Source organism: Lissotriton vulgaris, chromosome 5, assembly GCF_964263255.1.
Source record: "Lissotriton vulgaris chromosome 5, aLisVul1.2, whole genome shotgun sequence".
Taxonomy (NCBI): domain Eukaryota; kingdom Metazoa; phylum Chordata; class Amphibia; order Caudata; family Salamandridae; genus Lissotriton; species Lissotriton vulgaris.
The window spans coordinates 1,962,384,102-1,962,407,114 of record NC_141693.1 but is presented as its reverse complement, the minus strand read 5'-3'; the positions used below and the strand labels follow the sequence as shown (position 1 = coordinate 1,962,407,114).

At 45.2% G+C, this 23,013-nt stretch overlaps 1 protein-coding gene across 1 annotated transcript in view; it reads left to right on the top strand.

The window, feature by feature from the left end:
- MSH5 (mutS homolog 5) overlaps nucleotides 1–23,013 on the top strand; it is a 1,348,607-nt gene that overhangs the window by 1,094,489 nt on the left and 231,105 nt on the right. The window lies entirely within an intron of this gene.

Sequence of the window (23,013 nt, the reverse complement as noted above, 5' to 3'; positions counted from 1 at the left end):
AATCAGGTGTTTGTTGAACGTGACTACTCAACCGGATGGGTATCAAGGCGCTGGGGGTGGGCGGGGGTGCAGGTTCCAGTCCATCAAGGAGGGGTTCTGTCAAAGAGCAGGTTTTGCGGTTTCTGGCACAGATGGGGAGCGATGTTGTCTGTCTGAGGTGGAGCTGAAGGGCGTTCCAGGCTCTGGCCTCGAGGAAGGAGAGGGAGCGGCCTCCCAATCTGGTCTTTTTGGTGCAGGGGACCACAGCGTAGGAGAGCTGGGCTGATTGTAGGGTCCTTTGGGGTATGTGGAATTTGAGTCTTCTGCTCAGGTATGCTGGTCTGGTGTCGTGGAGGGCCTTGTGTGCATGGGTGAGCATCTTGAGGGTGACTCTAGCCTCAAAGGGGGACCAGTGGAGTGTGCGCAGGTGCTAGGAGATGTGGCAGCGTCTTGGCAGGTTGAGGACCAGTCTTGCGGTGACGTTCTGGATGTCCTGTAGCTTGTGGGTGAGGTTTTTGTTTATTCTGGCGTTGCCGTAGTCGAGTCTTCTGGTGACCTGGGTATGAGTGACGGTCTTTCTGTGTTTGAGGCGATCCATTTGTAGGTCTTACATAGGAGGTGGAGGGTGTGGAAGAGGAGGATAAGATGGAGTTGATCTGGCGGTCCATTTTTGAGCTCGGAGTCCAGGATGATTCCCAGGTTGCGTGCGTGGTCCATGGGGTTGGGTGGGCTTCCGAGGACGGGGGGCCACCAGGTGTCGTTCCAAGCATCGGGGTTTGGGCCCATGATGAGTACTTCTGTTTTGTGTTTAGTTTTAGGCAGCTGTTTTTCATCAATTTGGCGCCAGCTTCCAAGCCTTCTCGACAGTTGTGTCTGGTGGTGTTGGGTTTGTTGAATAGGGAGAGGATGAGTTGGGTGTTGTCTGCGTATGACACAATGTTGAGTCCGTAGGTTCTGACGATGGGGGCGAGCGGAGCCATGTAGACGTTGAAGAGTGTAGGGCTGAGGGAGGACCCCTGGAGGACTCCACAGTTGGTTGGTGTAGGGTCCGAGAAGAAAGCGGGGAGTCTGACCCGCAGCGTTGCGCTGGAGAGGAAGGAGCGGATCCAGTCGAGGGCTGCCCATGCTCAACCTGAAAATATTGCAGGAGGGGAAGGTCATTTCAGATAGTGAGGGTGTGGAATGAGAAGATTTGCCTCCAGTTACAACAGGTTCTTAACGGAAGTGATGTGAAAGTAACCAAAGGCAGAAGGTTTTTGCATTTCATAGTGTAAATTACATTGAAGTAGATGTATGGAAGTTGATCTTGATACATGCCTGACGCAGTACCAACTGATGTTTTGGAGGGTAAAGGATTTTTTATATTTTTTATTTGCATTGGCCAGAGATTTTGGTTATGCTGCAGCAACCAAGAAAACACATAGAAAGGCTGAATCTGAATTTGGTTCATATGAAAAATGCTACACAGTAACAACTTTTGGAGACTAACTTGTATATTTTGGTGCTTACTGCAACAAAATCCGCATGTTCCGGTAAATACAGGGAATTTTCCCCGATAACTATCGGAAGGTTTTACCTGTAATGACACTTAATTACAATATGTGCAGTGTAAGAAGTTACTGCACATGTTGCAATTAACTGTGCCACTTGCAATGAGGGCCTCAGTGTTGTCTTAATGCTATGGTGCGCTTTTCAGTGAGCAGTGATGGCTGGACAACCTTGAAAGTGGTGGCATGTAAACACCCAGCGGGATTTCACACAGCGACGGAAGCCAGCAAGCTTAACTAGGTGAGTTCCTCCAACCGAGAACATTGTAAAAGCTGGGACAAATTGAACATTTTACTGTTCAATGTTTAAGTAAATCAGCTACAAGTCATAGGTTATAAAGGCCGGCACTCAAAAAATATTCCTATACTTTCATGGTGTGAGAAACTAGTTCGATTCCTCCAAGCATTAATGTTATTTATATGAAATATCATTACAGTTCACGGGAGCAAACTGATTACACTTATCCTCACAGAATCATCAGTCAAGTAGTATAAGTTCAAGTATTTCTTCTTTTATTCCATATCAAACGAGATACATATGTAGTTACATATAAAACCTAGTAATTTTTAATAATCAATTTCATGACATTAAACGTGATTCTAGCTATACCACATTGTAAAAAAAACATCTGTGGGGTTTAACCCTGCGTCTGTGACAGATCCCCATCTGATTTGCTTGTGGTTCCTGGAGCAAGGCCTGCCCACTGCGATGAAACCCAAGGCAAACCAGGAACATGCCCTGAAGCTCCTGGTTGCCTGACACTGGATCAATCCACACCACTCCAGGTACTGGTTATCCAGTATTAGGGTATTTTTCATAGATTCACATGCCTGAATCATTCCCCGTCGCCGAGGCGGGAGTCCCACGGTAAAAATACGAAAGCAGTGCCTTAGAAAAACAGTAGTAGGCTAAAAGAAAAGCCATAGGCCTAAGACTTAGTAGCCTATCTACATCATTATATGAAAACAGCTAAAAAATTGTTCCAACCAATCATCTATTAGCACCCTCTAGAACCTTCCCAGCAGAGGCAGTTGTCTTCAGATTTTCACTGCATGTCGTGTGGAAGGGAGTCTCCCTGAGTGCCTACTCAGTTTCTTCACCTTTTCTTCAGAATGCCTAACAAGAAGGCTCTTTTTAGAGCTTGTAGGACCTGTGAGAAGAAGGGAGTCCATGTGAATGACCAGCACAAGGACTGCATCTACTGTCTACATCCTAAACATGTTGTTAAGGATTGTAGAATCTGCCGTAGAGACAGGGAAGCAAGGCTTCTTTTGTGGTTGAAATCTTCCTCGGCTGAGGAGGAGGACAAGGCCTCTACATCTAGCAAGTGAGCTAGATCTCCTGACAGCTCTTCCAGCGAAGGAAGGAAGCATCATAAGGCTTCTCATGAAGTCTTTGACCAGTCACAGAGGTCTCCAAAAATTCCCTCTGGGTCAAAGCTGTCTTCATCTTCTGAGGTTTCCAGTAGGCCTTCAACCACCAAAACCGTGAGTAAAACCCAGGTTAAGACTTTTTCTCTGGTTTACTCTCATACGGTTTCTGTGACTTCTGCTGCTCCGATGTCTACTGCTACAGTCTCCACTACTGGCATCTCTTCGCTTATTGTGTCTTCTAAGTTCTCCGTTACAAAGAAGTCTGTGGTGGCGAAATATTCATCAACAAAGGATTCCTTTGCTAAGTCTCCGTCGACGACAGCATCGATGTCGAGTTCCTCGACGACGGTTCCATCGACAACGAAGGTAAAGTCCTCTTCGACGTCAAGTGCGTCTGTGACGCCGTCAACGATGATCCCGTCGACGACTTCTAGAGTGGTTCCGTCGATGAAGAGCCTGTCGACGACGACCCTGTCAACGAAGAGCCCGTCGACGAAGAGCCCGTCGACTAAGAGACCATCGACGTCAACGCCGTCAACGACGATCCCGTCGACTTCGATCCCATCGACAGCAATACCGTTGATGACAATCCTGTCGATGTCAGTCCCGTCGACGAAGAGTACATTGACAAAGATCATACCATCGACGACGAAGAGCCCGACGATGAGGAGTTTATCAACGGCGATTCTTCCAGTATCTCAAACTACACCTATCTGTTACACTCATTTTCAATTAAAGACTTACCATAGACAGGATTATACCAATATATCTCCTCTGCTTCCATCTCATATCCTGGAAACTTATGTTGAGGATGATGACTTTTGTGAGGAAGATGATGAGGGACCGTTCGGCATAGCTCGCCACCCCTCTGAACTTCAAATAAAGTGTCAGGATGACGATGGGGAAGAGGATTACCAGGAGCACTACTACCAGGAGCACCTCTCTTCCCCATATCAAAGACCTCGCAGAAGGGTTTCTGACCAAGGAGAGATAAGTCATCTTCCTCCTACACTCATACTGGCCCTGCAAGCCATGCTGGCGGATTACCTCCAAAGGTTTCCTCCAGTACCAACCGCTCTGATTTACCGCCTGTACCCCCTGAAGTGCCAGTCTCCCTGCCACAAATGGAGGTTCCTAGCTCTCCATCACAACCTTCTGGAGCAGTACCACAAACGCACCATGATACTTCTTCCTTGGAAGAGGAAGGTGTCGAAGAAGGGAAATTACCCGACAATGCTGGCAATGTGGATCCGTGGGACGAATATATAATTCCCATGCCTTCACCATCTATTCCTCAACCATCAGACTCCCCCCCGAGGACATCGGCGGTTTTCACGACCTGATGCAACGTGCTGCAACAAGATTTCAGTTACCAGTCACGATAGAACATACGGATTGCTTCCTGCATGATTTCATGGAGGAATACAAGAAGGTGACAAGAGCGATCCCCATCATTGATTACATTTGGAATGAGGGGATAAAAATAATGAAGACACCTGCCTCTATACCTGCGGTCCTCCCGCGCATTGAGAAAAAGTACTGTGCTCCTCCGGACACTCCATCTTGTCTGATAGGTCACCCTCAACCGGATTAAGTTATATCACAGGCTGCGCAACAAAGATCCAAAAACCCAGCTACGCCAATTTCAACACCGCGGGATAAGGAAGGAAGGAGGTTGGACCTCATAGGGAAAAAGTTGTCCACTAATGCTGCAGCCTTCATTAAGGCAGCAAATTCACTGGCCATTCTTGGCCGTTACGATGCCAGATGTGGTCAGATCTGACAGAATTCCTGGACCTCATTCCGGAAGACCGTAAATAAGAGGCACGAAAAATTCTCTTGGAAGGAGAGGGAGCCGCATCCACGATCATAGACTGCGCTCTAGATATTGATAACACAAACTTTAGGCAACTTGCTGGAGCTGCAGTACTTAGACGCCAAGGATGGCGAAAAGCAACATCTTTTAGGCCAGAGGTACAAACAAAAAATTTGTCATGGCCTATGACGGTGATTCCTTATTCGAAAAGCACATAGATGAAGCCCTTCTAGCCATAAAAACGGATACTGATATGGTAAATTCTTTGTCTGCTCTTCAATACAAGCGTGGATCTTTTCGATGGGCCAGAGGTCGTGGCTTTACATTGAGAGGAGGATATCAAAACCAGCAAAATAGACAATATCAAACACAATATAGACAGCCCTACAGCCAATCATCTTACAGACAATCTTCCTCAAGTCATTTCTCTCGCCAGGGCAGACGAAGGCAATCAAACAATCAGGGTCGCAATACCAATAGGAAACAATGAGTCCAGCATTGTTTCTCTCCCTGTGGGCACAAAGATCTCAGCCTTTTTTCATCAGTGGCAACAGATCACTTCGGATCGATGGGTTCTCCACCTAGTCAACAACAGTCATACCTTGGAGTTCGTCGAACCAAGGGTCCCACTCCCCCTCGTCTTCACTTACTTTTCAAAGAAGCCTTAAAAATGCTCCACAAGAATGCTATAGAGAAATTTACATCATCTCAGAAAGGAACCGGGTTCTACTCTTGTTTCTTCCTCATAAAGACAAAATCGGGGGAGTGGTGCCCTATTCTCAACCTGCGCAAGCTCAACAAGTTTCTGAAGAAACAGAGTTTTTAGATGGTGACGCTTGCTGAAGTTTTAAGCTGTCTAAACGAAGGGGGTTTTATGGCTTCTCTGGATTTGGAGGACTCATACTTCCACATCCCTATACATCCCAAACATAGCAAATACCTACGATTCACAGTGGCTGGCGTCCACTACCAGTTCAAGGTGCTCCCGTTCGGCCTGAAATCGGCACCAAGAATCTTCACAAAGTGCCTCGCACCAGTGGCAGCATCTCTGAGATCTCAAGGAATACAAGTGTTCCCTTATCTCGACGATTGGTTACTCAAGGGTCCTTCTCAACAAGTAACCGAAGATGCTATATCAACATGCCTACATCTCTTTTCAAAGTTAGGACTCACTCTCAATGAAAGCAAGTCACAGTTACGTCCTCTTCAAATAATTCCTTTTCTGGGAGCAATGCTAGACACCATACAGTGCAAAGCATTCTTGTCAAAAGATCTCCAACAACGTCTGCTAAAGTTGGTGATATCAATCTCAAAAAGAAGGTCAGTTTCTGTCCGGACGTTCGCTTCTCTTCTGGGGATGTGCTAATCAGCGATAAACCTTGTACCATTGGCACGACTCAGAATGAGACCTCTGCAAGAGGAGTTGCATCTGCAATGGCAGCAAGCCGTAGGGTCATTCGACGACTCCATCAAGGTCACATCGTGCATGATAGACTCTCTACATTGGTTGTCTCAGACAGCAAAGTTGACCCCGGGTCTCTCTTTCTTGTCAACTCCTCGAGAATTCGTTCTAACAACGGATGCCTCCATGGAGGGAAGGGGAGGCCATCTTCAAGACTTACAGATTCAGTTAAGATGGTCCCAGGAGTACAGACAACAGCAGATCAACAGATTGTAACTGCGCGCCATCTTTCTCTCTCTGCAAGCATTCCTTCAGAGGATTGCGGGCTCCTCCGTGCTGGTACGTACCGACAATACGACCAGCATGTATTACATAAACAAACAAGGGGAAACAAGGTCACAGACTTCAAAACACCTTAGCAGACACCCTGAGCAGATCTCTCCCGGGTTGTCATGAGTGGGAACTAGAACAGAAGCAAGTGGAGAAGATCTTTCACGTTTGGGGCAAGCCAACATTAGATCTCTTTGCGACAAGAGAGAACAAGAGATGCCAATATTACGACAGCAGATTTCCTCAATGGGGATCCAGAGGGAATGCCCTGTCCATGCGATGGTCAGGGATTTGTGCGTACGCTTTTCCCCCAATACCGTTGATTCCGAAAGTACTTCAAAAAATGATGAAGAGATTGCTGCCATCTCATCCTAATTGCACCCCGTTGGCCATGGCAAAATTGGTTTCAGGAACTTCTTCTGCTATCCCGGGAGAATCCTATCTGTCTAGTTCCAACGCTCACGATGTTGACAAGGGAGAGGAGTCAAATTCTTCATCCAGATCCACAGTCGCTGCGCTTGCACGCATGGCTCCTGATTTCTTAGAGTTCAAAGATCTGAACATTTCTCAAGACTGCCGGAAAATTCTAGCTAAGAGCCCAGAGCACAGTTAAAACCTATTGCTTAAAGTGGTAGCGATTTTGTCATTGGTGCGAGGTGAATGATGTCCATCCTATACAAGCTCTTCCCTATTTATTATCTCTGGCAAAAGCTGGGCTTGTGTTCTCCTCTATCAAGGTTCATCTTGCTGCAATTTCCAGATTTCAGAAAAGCTCTAACAAACCTTCACTTTGTTCCTCTTCTCTTATCAAGCAATTTATGAAAGGGCTCTTTCGAGCTTTTCCCCCAATACGTGCACCTCCTCCTGAGTGGGAATTGAACACAGTGTTGGCTCAATTAATGAAAAGACTGTTTGAACCCATACACAAGGCTGAGCTCAAAAATCTAACATGGAAAATGGCAGTTTTATTAGCTATTACTTCAGCTCGAAGGGTTAGTGAAATTCAAGCTTTCACCATCTCAGAACCCTTTTTGCATTTCTCCAGAGATTACGTAACTCTACGGACAAATCCCAAATTCATCCCTAAGGTACTGTCTCAATTCCATTTAAATCAGCCTGTAAAGCTTAAAACTTTCTTCCCGGACCCAACCACGCCAGCGGAAGAGCTTTACATTCGCTTGACGTCAAGCGTTGTCGTAAGTTCTATTTACAGAAAACTAAGGATATCAGGCGATCCAATCAGTTATTCGTCGCTATGGTCAAGCCACACTTAGAACTGCTGTATCTAAAGCGACTATAGCCAGATGGATTGCTTCAGCTATTAATGTCTGCCATGACAAAGCCAACAATCCTTTGCAAAGAAAGGTCAAAGCGCATTCCACCAGAACTATGGCAGCATCTACTGTGTTATTTGCTGGTGTTACATTAGAAAACATCTGTCGTGCTGCGAAATGGAAGAATTTCCACAAATTCACGAAACACTACTGCCTGCAATCTGCATCGCAGGACGACACAGCTTGAGGGACAAGCCGTTCTTCAACATCTTTTTCACTAAGGTTAGAATTATGTATTCAATTATGCTGCATTGTATATGTATATATAATATGTTTACGAATTTCAATTGATGCTTATACTTGTATTTTAAATTTATTTCTCTTAAAAAACGGTTAATTTACATGCATTATTTAATCTGAAACTGTATATCCCTTGTTAATGTTCTAACCTTACCGGATGTGCTTTAGGAGTATATAAACCCTGTCTCCCACCGTCTGCAAACAACACTATTTGGCTTACTGCTTGCTATTCTGATTGAGGCATGTGAATCTATAAAAGATACCCCAATACTCGATAAAAAAACAAGTTACTTACCTGTAACTACAGTTATCCAGTATTGGTATCTTTCATAGATTCACATGCACCTCCCCTCCTCCCCGGCGAGACAGTTCTTTACTTGGGATCCCTGCTTCCCACTTGTGCTAAGAAAATCTGAGGAGAACTGCCTCTGCTGGGAAGGTTCTAGAGGATGCTGGTAGCTGATTGGTTGGAACTATTTTTTAGTTATTTTCATATAATGATGTAGACAGGCTACTAAGTCTTAGGCCTATGGCTTTTCTTTCAGCCTAAGGCACTGCTTTTGTATTTTTACCGTGGGACTCCTGCCTCGGCGACGGGGAATGATTCAGGCATGTGAATCTATGAAAGATACCAATACTGGATAACTGTAGTTACAGGTAAGTAACTTGTTTTCTTATGAGACAGGTCCTGGTCCCACTCTGGGAGTCGCTCCTACAGGTTGTCACCATACTCCAAATCATCACCAGGTAAGTCCAACAAGAAAAAACAATCTAATAAGTTGAAGTGCCCTTCTACTTTGCTGGACCGCACCAAGTCATCAGAAGGGTGCAGGAATGACAACACAAATCTTGACCATGCTCCCACATTTCAGCCATGAATCTCGAGTTAACCCCGTTCAGCATAAATAATCTTATGATACCATACACATCATCTTTGGGTGGGCCTGTCCCTCTGGAGCACCTTTTGGACCCAACTGAATTCCCGCCAGTGGGTCTCGGTGTGAGTTGGGCCCTTTGAATCCTTTCTCAGATTGGCTCCCGTTGCAAGTTTGCAGCCTTTCTCAGAGTCCAGTCCAGTGGTTTTGCCGATGGCCTTTGCAGGGCCAACCCCATCGTTATACCCACGCTTATACGGAGACAGAATGGGATCATCCGACATCTGGGTCGGAGAAAGCGCCTCGCTTTACTGACAGGCCCTGGGATAATACGATTGGGATAGATCAGAGGATCCCAAAGTTATAATGACCCTGTGGAAGAGCCCTTGGCTGCTGATAACTGGTATGAGGAACTGACTGATACCAGTAGTCTGTACACTTCTCCTGACTCTGGCTTTGTCTCGCCTCCTAGTGTGGATATTGAAGAAGGGGCTTGCTTTGCCATGGTGGTGAGGAGGCTGGCTGAGGTCCTGGACCATACATTGCCATTGGTGGCAGTCAAGACTAATGTCTTGACAGAGGTGCTTTGACCTAGGGTGTCCAACCACAGAACATCATCTCCCCTTTAAGTGAGTCCTCACTGATATCCTGCTCGGGCCTGAGCCAAACCATGTACAGGCGCTTCTGTTCACAGGATAGTTACCTGCCGCCATCGATCCACTACTGTGGAACCCAGCCTTCCCCACCCAGCATCCCATCCTGGCGAGCTTGGTCATCCAGTCCTCCACCTACAAGGTCAACCCTGGTGCATTTCTTACCACACCACCAGATAGGGAATCCTAGAGGCTAGATACCTTTCTAGTCAAACTGGTTCTTCACAGCCGTGCCTTCTTTCTACCAAATAAGGTAAGACCTTTCCACATTGGTTAAAGCATCACACTGCTGACCTTCTTCACTCCGTTTCATCCTTCTTCACTCTGTCTCGCCTTTCTAAGAAGGAGGAGAGACTCCATTGGCTGGACTCAAAAAGAGCGTTGTTGTGAGCATTGTTGTTCCACATCACTCTCACCAGAGAACACCTGATGGATGATCAACTCTTTATTGGGTTCGCCGGGGTGCTGAAAGTGAAAGCAGCGCAGAAGCAGACCATCTTGGGAAGAATTGTGCTCTGCATTAACATTTACTATGCACTGGCAAGTAGCAGCCCCTTGAGGGCTTCCGAGCTCACTCCACCAGCTCCAAAGCTGGAGCCACTGCTTTAACTTGCATAGTCCCTGTTCTGGACATCTGTCAGGCTGCTGCATGGGCATATCTGCCCACGTTACAGAACACTACTGCCATGACAGTTAAGACAGTCGTTACATGCACTGTGCCTGTTCAGTCCATCAGGACTTTTTGGTCTGAGCCTGTTTGCAGACCAACCACCGGGGAGGTATTGCATGGTTATCTATTCTAAGGTAAGGAATCTGTGACAAGAAGTCTGTATTAGATGAACAAGTTACTTACCTTCTGTCTAGCCAGTGATTCCTTACTGAACCTCCCAGTTTTTGCTGTTTTTTTCTGTCTAGAGAGGTCCCTAAAGGGCCCTTCTCTTCTGCTCACCGTCTATCAGTCTTTTGTCCTGGCTCTGTGCTTCTGTCATGGACAAGTCATGAAAAGAAACTGATGTCTGCGTGCTAGGGTGGTGCCTATATAGGCACGCACGTGTCACTATTGATGCGAAAATCGACATAGAGCTTATCGACTGCACCTATTGGCGGGCTTAGGTACTGCTCAAGATTTTCCGGATCCAGTCCGACACCTGGAGAAAATTCTATGGTATGGAATCTGTAGCTAGATAGTCTCTAACAGGTAAGGCGTTACTGAAGGTAAGTAACTTGTTCTTTTGTTCTAATTGCAGAATTATTATTAAATTCTATGTCAGAAATGGAGACAAGGATTATCCTAGTCTTTCTCCTTTATTTTTCTCTGGGAGCCAAGATAATTCAACTTTAAACAAACAACATTTCCCAAGAACCACAGGGAAAAATCAGAATGCTCCAACCAATGATCGTCCAGTACAGTCCATAAATTCTTACTTCTTTGTTCATGCCCCCTCTTTCTTCATCCAACATGCTCCTCTCTAAGTGGTTAGATTACTCCTGTTTGGACGAGTCATTACCCAGGGAAACAAAACAGTGCCAAACAATGCACCAAATTTATGTTTACACATGCAACAGCATGAGAACTAGTACCTCCTTCATAAGGAGGACATGAGTGGCTTGACATAGTTCAATTGTCCACTTACTGCCAATGATAAGCCTTAATTAAATCCTTATGTCTCAAACAATGGGATGGTCTTCCCTTATCATTCTTGAGGGGATGGAATACTCCTCATTCTCCGAATCCTTATTAGATGCTAACTTTCTGTTATAATTGCTAGGAAATGTTTCATTCTATGTCAGGATTGGAGGAGAGGCTTACTGATCACCAATGTGATTGGTTTAAAATAAAAGCTCATGAATATAGAGTCAGAGGACCGGTCTGCCACAGTCAAAATATCTTCAAGCCTGGTGCCCAAAGAAAGCGCTTTGCAAGCCGTGGCTCCTCTGGCAGAATGTGCACCAAAAGTTTGGGTCTCGATTCCTTCTTCTTGCATCACCCAACGCACCCACCTGGTTGGGGAAGAAACTGCTTTGTGCGACTTAGGAATAAATATTAACACCTGCTTTTTGCCACCAGGCAGAGTTCTGCTCTCCTAAGCCTTAATACGATTCATCACATCACATGGTTTGGGGGACTCCCTGAAAGCTGGATAAGACACCACTCTAGAAACACACTCCATCCGCCTGTAAATATTGAATGTAGCCCCTTCTAGGATAAAAATCCTATCTGTTACGTCTAACGCCCTGATGTTCGAGACTCTTCAGCATAATATAAGGTAGAGGATCATTGCTAATTTAGGCAACAGCTCCTTTCTTGACAAGTACTTGTCAAGTTGTCATCCTGTTCCCTTTTCTCTTCCACCCACATTCCTAACAGCTCCTCAATCAGCTTGGAATGAGGTTGCTGTTCTTCATAAAATTAATGAAAATTTCATGATGAAGAAGAGAGTAGTAGTAATCAATAACACCACTTCACCATTATATCCCACGTTACAAGCAGGCTCCTGATATCAATTTGAGTGGAAACAAGTATTTTCAACCAAACTGGTATTACAAGACACACTGTGTAAAATATCGCCTCTCTGTACTGCGCACTAAAATGAAGTACACTATGTAGAGCGTGTGAGAAATACCCAGAGGAAAACAGAGGCAAAAAGCAGATAATACTAACTCTCTTTTTGTGGTAGTGGAGTTCTGGACTTTTTGGTTCCGTCCAGAGGTGTCAGGGAACAACACCCGAAGACCCCGGAGTTCCACCTGCCTTGGTGCACAAATAAACAGAAACACGGGCTTCTCGATGGTGGCGTCAAAGACCAAAGGTTTATTACTGCAGGGACACAGAAGTCACAGAAACCACGCATGGGCAGTATCTAGGAGCCTGTTCGATTTGTACAAAGAGGGTTGCTCCTTATATACTAAAAATTGGGCTTCAGGCAAATTCTTTACATATTAGTACATTCCCAAACCTTTGTGTCCTAAACAATAAATATTTGGCGTTACACAGGAACCGTCGATAATATCTGATGCCAAACATTACGAAGAGGGGTTCCCACTAGTTCATCACAATCCCTTGTCAATATTGCATTCAAGAGCCGGACCGCCTCATCGTAAATTTCGTTACCTCCCCCTAATAAAGATTCAGAAAGAAAAGGAACGGAGCCAGGTGTGGAAGATAGGAAAGTGGGATAAGGGATGTTTGTGGGTTGTAAATGGGCAAGGCTACCGGCTTCGGCCGCCTAATCATGATCGGGACAATGGACACGAGAACCAGTTCAGTAGGGCTGGCCTCGGGCAGAGGAGGCAGCCTTTGTCGAGTCATGCAGCTACAGCGTGTTCTGTTCCAAGGTGTACGTGTCACTAAAGAGGTGAATCGCCGGCTAAGCCTACGTGTCCTTAATTGAAATGAAGTGATCAGAGGTTATTGCGTATGTGAGGGCAAGAAACACAAAATGGCTGCCATGATCTAAGATGGATGCCATGGGTAGATCAGAAATGTGTTTGTAACAGGAGTACTCTTGCTCGTAGCATAGCGAAAACACCAGGATATGCTAAATGGATCATTTGCGGTTCGACAATATTGAAAACACGGGTTCAAATCGTCACGGAACCTCAGACCCTCCTTTTGCCCTTACATAGGCAATTTCTCAGTCCATGTCAGAGTCTAATTCTATGCTCATCAGGTCAGTGACATGCTGTTGTATCATCATCCTTTCTCGCGCCTTTTCTCCAAACGCAGGTGGTTTCCTAAAACAGGTTGCAGCACAAAGACTACACAGAGCAGGACCACACTGGATAATCAGGCAGCATGAGAATAGGAATACTAAGATGACACCAATGACCATCAGAACCTTCCATCCCCACGCTGATATCAGAGTCCAAAACCACTCCATGAAGGACCAGTTTCCCCTGTCTACATGAATAGAGTCGGAAATCTTGTGTAGCTTCGAGATCGCCTCATAGACTGTTGGAGCATTATTAGGAATAAAGACACAGCAGCTCGATTGGATCATTCTGCATACCCCACCTCGATCTGCAAGTATTACGTCTAGAACCATACGGTTCTGCAACGTCATGAGTCTATCCGCCTGAAGCTCAGCTGTCAAATTGCTAAGGGCACCAGCAGTTTCGGTGATAGTAGATTCAACTACCCGTGTTAGCTGACGTATGTTTCTACTATTGGCCATAGGCCCCCAGAACGGAAGGAAGCCTTTGAAGAAGTCTCCAGCTTCCTGACCAGCGGTATCTTCCTTGCTGAAGACACCTCTTGCTACTCTGGTCTTGTGATAATCGGATGAAGCAGTGTATGTTGGAGGCAACAATCGAGCAATATAACATGAACCTGAAAAGTCGGCAGGCAACCATGTATAAGCTCTGTCTCGACAAATGAAGTAGGTACCCCTAGCAGTAAGAAAAGCAGGGGAAGAGTTAGACGGAAACACGTAAGTCTCTACGCACTCACTCCTCCCTAGCTGAGCTCTCGGATTTCTCCCATTACCTTGCAAACAGACCTGACCTCGGTGAGGTACGACCCAGATTGGAGTTGAGCTTTTACGCTTGCTTTCTCCCAAACTAAGGCGATACTCTGATGAATTCCAACTTAAATATACTCGCAATTCGTCTCTAGGGTAAGATGGAGTATTATTGACGTCCTTGATCATGTCAATAATTCCCTGGACTAAAGCTTTGTTGGCAGAGTTATATTTAGTGGAACGTGGTGGACGTGGAGGATAGGTTTCAAGGGCATAAGCAAAGATGGTTTGAAGGGCCTGAAATGATCCATTGTAGCTAAAAGGCAAAACCAGATAGGGAATACCTTTATCCATAGTGTGGGGTATCAAGCCACACACCCATCAGTCTGTAGTGTTAACTACCAGTTGGTGTTGGTGCAAGAGCTGTACAAAAGTGTTATTAATGAATTCTGAGCGTCGAGCTTGCTCATGTTCAGGAAACGAGTGAAAAGAGTGTATAGAAGAAACAGTAGAAGTAGCAGGATCAGGGGGAGGTACTGTGGCTACTGGCATAAAAATCAAACCCATACCAAAGACGATTCCACCCACCAACGTTATCAAAACAACCAAAAATGTAATGGCACATTGTATCCAAAAGCATTTGCTGTGAAGAATTCTGTAAAGTCTGTTTCTGCGAACATAAATCACATTTTCTCGTTGCAGCGCAGGAAGCTCCATCTTCTACAATCCGCTCGCGACCACTGATGATGTGTACGTAGATGAAAATGCCTCTATCAGCCCTGGGAGTTCCCAGAACCAACAGAAAGATCGACCTTGTGTCAGACCCCCGCAGATTCAACTAGGCACACAGCCACGACCCTACGGCTACCCAGACGGCAAGGCAATTTTTAAAAACAATAAAACAATAGCAAACTTCCTGGCTGAAGGCAAAAGTTCAAAATTTCAAAATATCACAATAGGCAGTTGCCTGCTTTATTTGTCCATATTACGAGGTCGTAGGTTATATCTTTGCTTTGCAGGAACTGTTTGATCGGCAAATAACGTATCACTAGTAGCTGTTGCAGTGTTCAGGTTCGCAGATGACAGAGTTTTTTCTGGTGCAGAGGACAAATGTTCAGAGTTCAAAGGAGTCTTTTCAGGAGGAGAGTCAGAGTTCGGAGTGTCGGTAATCAATTCGGCATCGCTGAAAGGGATGAACTTTGGCGTTTGTTCAAATTCGGAGGCACCAATTCCCTTCTTCACCCAGTCGTCGTAAGGAAGTGGTAGAGGCACACGTTTAACATGGGACGCATGTACCCAGTGCTTGCGACCAGCTACACGAACAGCGGTTCTTGTCGCAAGCAGAACTTGGAATGGGCCGACGAATCTTGACTGAAGGTTCTTCGTCCTCGCGAAGTTTCTGATCACAACGTGATCGCCGGGTTTCAGCTGATGCCCTGGACTCTCCGGAGGCTTTGGCAATGCATCGAAAACCTGTTGGTGAATAAGACTCAATTTAGCAGTCAAGTCGTAAAGGTAATCGATCAACATAGGATATTCCAGAGAACAAAACTCCTTCGGCCTAGGCACTCCCCACACATTTGCCGGACGGCCAAAAACAATTTCATAGGGACTAAGCCCTACTCTAGAATGTACAGTTGCTCTTGTTGATAACAAAGCCAAGGGTAGTGCGTCTGGCCAGGATAAACCCGTGGATGCCTGTATTTTAGCTAGTTTTAGTTTGAGGGTGCCATTGTAACCCTCAACTAAACCAGCAGACTGGGGATGGTTTGCACTGTGGAACTTCTGTTTGATGCCCAAACCGGCACACACACTCTGCATAACTTTCCCTATAAACTCACTTCCGTTATCTGACCATATAATCCGTGGCATTCCGAACCTAGGGAAATATTCTTTGAGAAGAATTTTGGCAGTTGATAGGGCAGTATTGTCCTTTAGTGGATATGCTTCGATCCATCTGGAAAAAGCACAGACTACCACCAGGACGTATTTCAAATTATTACATCGATCCATGTGAATGAAGTCTAACTGAATCACTTCAAAGGGGCAGGAAGGAGGAGCGAAGTGACCAGCAGGAGTTGGAGTTCCCTTGCCAGGATTATGCATCAGGCATACCATACAATTTTTCACCACTCTCTCTGCACATTTACTGATCCCATCATTCTTCCAGACTGGAGCCAACATCTTACAGATTCCTTTAGAACTTATATGCGCTACTCCATGCGCCATCGTCACCACTGCAAGCACATACGCATCAGGCAACATCCAACGCTGTTGTTCCGACAAGTCAATCCAACACCCACTCGAATCCAACTTGCCCGTACTTTCTCTCCATACACGTTTTTCCTCCTCAGTTGCCTCTTTCTGAATCTCTTTCACACTTTCCACTGTATCCTCACACATCCCAGACTCAGAAATCCATCTTGCAGACGTAGCAACATACATTCTACTCATCATATCTCTAGCTGTCTGTTTAGCAGTTTCATCAGCAAAAGCATTCCCACGACCAACATCATCCGTGATTGCTTTATGAGCACTGCATTTCACAATTGCAACTTCAGTCGGCAAGGTTAGAGATTCCAACAAGTCGTTAACTAGCTGACCATGTTGAATCTTAGTCCCGTGGGACGTAATGAAACCTCTTTCTTTCCACAAACGGCCAAAACTATGGGCCACGCCAAATGCGTACTGACTATCTGTGAACACATTCACTCTCTTTCCCTTAGCTAAAACACACGCTCTTGTTAGAGCTATTAATTCTGCAGCTTGGGCAGAATTCTGACTCACTCTTGCAGTCTCCACAATCGTCTTCAAAGTTGTCACTGCGTAGGCAGCAGTCACATCACCATTTTCCAATTTAAAACATGACCCATCCACATACAGCGTGCCATCTGGATCTGACAATGGAGTGTCTTTTAAATCAATTCGTCCTTTTGTCTCTTCCTCCGTTCTAAAACAACAATCATGGGGCTCAGAATCACTCGACTCTTGATTAGCCGGCAACAGCGTTGCTGGATTCAATACATTACATCTTTTGATCTGAATATGACTCGCTAGTAATGTCAGCTCGTAACCAGATAATCTCGCACTGGTAAGGTGTTGTGTCTTGGTTCGATTCATGAGTGTATCCACAGCATGAGGAACCATAACCACTAGCATGTTGTTCATCACCAAACCAGCAGATTGTCGAATGGAAGCCGCAGCTGCCGCTGTAGCTCTCAAACAACTAGGTAACGCTCTAGCTACCGGATCTAATGTTGATGAAAAATACGCACAAGGGCGTTGTTTATCACCAAATGTCTGTTTCAGAACACTCAACGCGCAACCTTCTCTCTCGTGAACGTAGAGCGTGAATGGCTTGCTGTAATCAGGTGTGCCCAATACAGGAGCTGAACACAATGCTTTTCGTAACTCAGAAAAACTCTCTTGACATTCATCAGACCATGGCACCGGACTCGGAACATTTTTCCCAGTCAAAGCTACCAACGGTTTTGCTAAAAGAGAAAAATTTGGGATCCACTGCCTACAGTAAGAGGTAATACCTAAAAAGGCACGTACTTCTCTCTGCGTGCGGGGAACACTCATCTGCGTAATTGCTTTTATTCTTTCTGGGGTCAACTTCCTTCCCTCCTTTGACAAGAGATGACCTAGGTAGGTCACTTCTTGGCAGCAGTATTGCATTTTCGAAGGTGATACCTTGTGATTCAAATTGGACAAATGATGCAATAACGAAATCGTAGCTGCTTTGCAAGTTTCCTTGTCATCGGCAGCCACTAAAAGATCGTCTACATACTGCACTAGAGCAGAGCCTGGAGGAAGGACAAAGGAATCTAACTGACTTTTTAATGCCTGACTGTAAATGGATGGGCTCTCACAATAGCCTTGTGGAGCGCGTTTAAACCTGAAACTTCGACCTCCTAGACAGAAGCCGAAAATATCTCTGCTTTCCTTGGCTATCGGAATGCTGAAAAAGGCATTCTTCAAGTCGATGACTGAAAACCATGTGGCTGTAGCAGGAATCAATGTTAACAAGGCAGTAATGTCTGGAACTACAGGAAACTGCGGGACCACAATCTTATTGACTTCTCTGAGGTCAATGACAAACCTATACACTGGAGGCTTTGTAGGATCAGTTCGTTTCAAAATCGGTAATACAGGACTGTTACAAACATTTCCTCTAGTTTCTTCAACCACACCTTTTTTAATCAAATCTTGTACAATCAATAAAAGTGCACGTTCACCTTCACTAGATATTTTGTATTGAGGAATTCTTGGAAATTTTACATTTGCTTTCAAAGTGACTACGTATGGTGGTATTTCCAAAAGGCCTACATCATTAGGACCAGTCGCCCAAAGAGTATCGGGGAGCGAACGCAGTTCTGGCGGGAGTGCATCCATTGACAAGTACATCGGAGAGGTGATTCTTTTGCCCAATGTAAGCTGTACTCCTTCCGGAGAACAGTACAATGTCGCATATAGGCGTTTCAACAAGTCTAAACCAAGCAGATTTTCATTACAACCCGTCGTCAAAATCAGGGGTGCTTTCAATTGACACGGTCCAACAGAAATAGACAAAGGACCAGATATGGGGTTGTAAACAGGGGCGCCTGAAAAACCTACAGAAACATTTGTTGAGCCGGACAAAGGTGCGCCAGGGAGTTTTGCATGAATGATAGAACTTTTTGCGGCACCAGTATCCAACAGAAACGGTTCGACTACACCTGATGTTGCTACTGCGACATAAGGCCCACTCTGATCCACTGGAACTGATACTACTCCCTCTCTCTGTCCATGGCTGTCCTAGTACCCATTTTGCTGAAATCCCTCATCCACTTCACAATAGTCTTCAACAAGATACTGTTGAGATCTATTTTGTTGGGCAGACTGTCCATTTCGTTGATCAAAGTGATTGGAAGGGCGATCATTCGTCTGTGGAGGCATAGCACCTCGCCCTCGACCTCTAGAATTTTGCACAAAACCACCACGACTTCTCTGAGCTGCTGCTGCGTTATTTTGCGCTAAGACTGGACACTCATTTTTGTAGTGACCTTCTTGCTTACAATACGCACACTGATTCCACTGATATTGAGGCCTAGGTGAACTATAATCTGTTCTTTGATACGAGCCCTGTTGCGTATTAGTCTGACTCGTACGAGGCGGATACGCCTGTTGCAAGAGAACTTTAGTCTTTAAGTCTTTCGTTTTCTTATCTGATTTTTCTTTCTCCTCTTTATCCCTATTTTCATAATACTGTGCAGTTGCAAGTATTTGCGCAGTTGTAGAAACAGCCCACGCACTCTCGGAATCTTTTAATTTGTTGCATAGCTCAGGTAACAAATTATGTACGAATTTATCGACAAACAGTCTCTGTCCTCCTTCTGTGCTCATATCCTGACCACTATGATCTACAAAAGTCTCTTCGAACCTCGTGAAAAAGTCGGAGACACTTTCGTCTTTCTTTTGCCTGCATGCGGACAACTTGTCCCAATTAACACGCAATGCGGGCATCAGAGTCTTCATTAAGTCGATTATTCTACCTGGAAGATTAGCAATTAGGGGTTCGGGTTTGGAACCACCTATTTGCTGACCATCCGCTGCAATGATAGCTGCCCAATCACCACCTAGGGCAACTGGATGATTCTCTTTACGAATCTTAGCCCAAATTGGTTGCGGAACTACATTACCAAATAACATATCAATGTCCGCCAGATTCATTACACAAGCCTCAACTGTCTGTGTTAATTCCTTATAGTATCCGGCAGGATTCTTACGCGGGTCTGGCAAGGCCTGCTTCACTGCTAGTACTTCAGCTCGTTTCCATGGAATGTGTATCCACACTCTTTGGAATTGGGCCGGAGCGGCAAGAATACCATTCGCCAAATCAGCTTGCACAGCATCACTCCAAATTGGAGGAACCTCCCTCATTGGATATTGGCGATTTAGCTTCATACTACTTTTCTCTAAGTCTCTTGGTGAACGAAGTGATGGATCATTTCTATAACTTAAAATCAGCTCCATCGCTTCTTTTATATTTTGACCTACTATCATTCCCGCAGCAAACTCTTTCTGCACCTTAATTAAGTCTTCTAAATTCGATTCAACATCATCTTCTTCTACCTCCTCACGTAACAGCGAGCACATCTCGTCAAAGACATACCGTTGCGTTGGTTCATTCCATTGCATAAATGTATCTAGTACATCTCTCGTGCTATATCTCCTACTCTTCGAAATCCATCTGAGAGCCGTGGAATCTAAAATTCCCCGTTCCTCAGTACTCGGAAGCTGACTACGTCTTTGAACAGAGTCAGAAGTAGGAGTCTTGATTAAAGTTTTATAGAGGGGAGACAGAATGCTAGAAACAGAATCAGTGATTCTTCGACGAACAGAAAGTGGAGTCAACACACTAGCAGACGCAGAGAACACAGTAGAAGTAGGAACAGATAGTGGAACAGTAGGAGTATCGAGGAAGATAGTTTGTGGAACAGTAGGTGTAAGCGATACAGATACAGGTATAGAAGTCGGCAATCCAGGAAGAGGAGGTGCCGTAGGAATATTCACATTGACCACAGGAGGTACAGGAGCTTGATTCTGAGGGGCAGGAGCAGGAATACCAGGTTGTCCAGCAACCGGCAATTGAATATTCGGTAAAGGTGGAGCCGTAGCACCCTGTGCATACGGTGGAGGTGACCTTAACAGATAAGACAACAGAGGATCGTTTTCGGGGTCCTCCAGTATCTTAGTTGTTTTCGATGGCAAGGCAGGATAGCACTTGTCAATCGCTAAATTATGCTCTCTAATGGCCACCTCTATGGCCTTCTCAGACTCGTTGACTTGCAGCTGCTTAGCCGCTTGCTCTAAAGTCAATTCTTCTTGCTCTTTCTGTTCTTTCTTTAACCTTTTAATTTCTCTCTGTTTAGATTCTTTTCGCCAGTAACGGAAAGAATCAAACATTGCCGGCCGGGCTTTCTTCCTAAACAATTTCGCTTCTAAATTATCAAGGATTTCGGGTTCAAAACTACCATGCAGTGGCCAACTAAGGACACCATCCTTTTTCGTATAGCGGACCCACACCTCATTATAAGATATAGGACCCACACCATGTTTACAGTACAGATCGTATAAGGGAGTCCCAATCGGAGGAACCAGACATGAGTCCTCCAATCGTGAATCACTGTTGCAACCAAAACATGACAACATACAATTTCTCCGACTTACCATTTTGCAATCCGGAACACAAAACAGACAAAACAAGAAACAGATATGTACACCTGAACCAAAAACTTAGGCCTACCAAAAGCGAACTGATGTATCGATACCCAAACTAAACCAAATAGATTATCGTAACCAGAACAACCAGAGATAATCTTACGAAACCAAACCAAACCAAGAACCAAAAAGGATTTTAACAACCCTCACGAAGTAACCAACTAGCAACCACTAAATACTTAACTGAGGCACTGAAGACGTCACCAAGGAGAAACCCGTCACGTTTCGCCGTACTAAGGACTGCACCTCGGGTCCAAGACAGGGCGACGGTCAAGGCAACGGCCCACTGCAGCCGTCCTGAACGGGAACCCTCGTGGAAGAGAACTTCGGGCCACTTTTGCGATATGCCAGGATCGATGAAGTGGGGCGCCTCCCTCAGGAATCTTCACACGAAGCTTCTCGAACTCTTCAGGCTTTTGGACCGGTACCGAATGACGTCGCCCCACGTTGGGCGCCAATTGGAGTTCTGGACTTTTTGGTTCCGTCCAGAGGTGTCAGGGAACAACACCCGAAGACCCCGGAGTTCCACCTGCCTTGGTGCACAAATAAACAGAAACACGGGCTTCTCGATGGTGGCGTCAAAGACCAAAGGTTTATTACTGCAGGGACACAGAAGTCACAGAAACCACGCATGGGCAGTATCTAGGAGCCTGTTCGATTTGTACAAAGAGGGTTGCTCCTTATATACTAAAAATTGGGCTTCAGGCAAATTCTTTACATATTAGTACATTCCCAAACCTTTGTGTCCTAAACAATAAATATTTGGCGTTACACAGGAACCGTCGATAATATCTGATGCCAAACATTATGAAGAGGGGTTCCCACTAGTTCATCACAATCCCTTGTCAATATTGCATTCAAGAGCCGGACCGCCTCATCGTAAATTTCGTTACCTCCCCCTAATAAAGATTCAGAAAGAAAAGGAACGGAGCCAGGTGTGGAAGATAGGAAAGTGGGATAAGGGATGTTTGTGGGTTGTAAATGGGCAAGGCTACCGGCTTCGGCCGCCTAATCATGATCGGGACAATGGACACGAGAACCAGTTCAGTAGGGCTGGCCTCGGGCAGAGGAGGCAGCCTTTGTCGAGTCATGCAGCTACAGCGTGTTCTGTTCCAAGGTGTACGTGTCACTAAAGAGGTGAATCGCCGGCTAAGCCTACGTGTCCTTAATTGAAATGAAGTGATCAGAGGTTATTGCGTATGTGAGGGCAAGAAACACAAAATGGCTGCCATGATCTAAGATGGATATCATGGGTAGATCAGAAATGTGTTTGTAACAGGAGTACTCTTGCTCGTAGCATAGCGAAAACACCAGGATATGCTAAATGGATCATTTGCGGTTCGCTGATACCAATATTATGTATTTCCGACAATATTGAAAACACGGGTTCAAATCGTCACGGAACCTCAGAAGTGTGGGCGAAAAGTTAGGCCTATCCGAGAACAGTGTAAAGCATTTGTTGTACTTACAGGGGCAATAAATGAGACACACACTCAATAGTAGATCCAAGAACAATTTTGTAAAAAAAAAATGAAAAAAACAAGATTCTTTATATATGTTTTGAGAAGCAAGACTTCCAATCGATACTGTACTTTGTACAGTTTCAATACTAGAATAAATACTTTGTATACTTGTGGTTATCGAAATATGGGCAGTGCAGTTCAAAGTTTGAAGTACTTTTAGTATCAAGGCACTCGGCGGTTGATACCGTCAAACAGTTACCATCGCGGTCGGCGG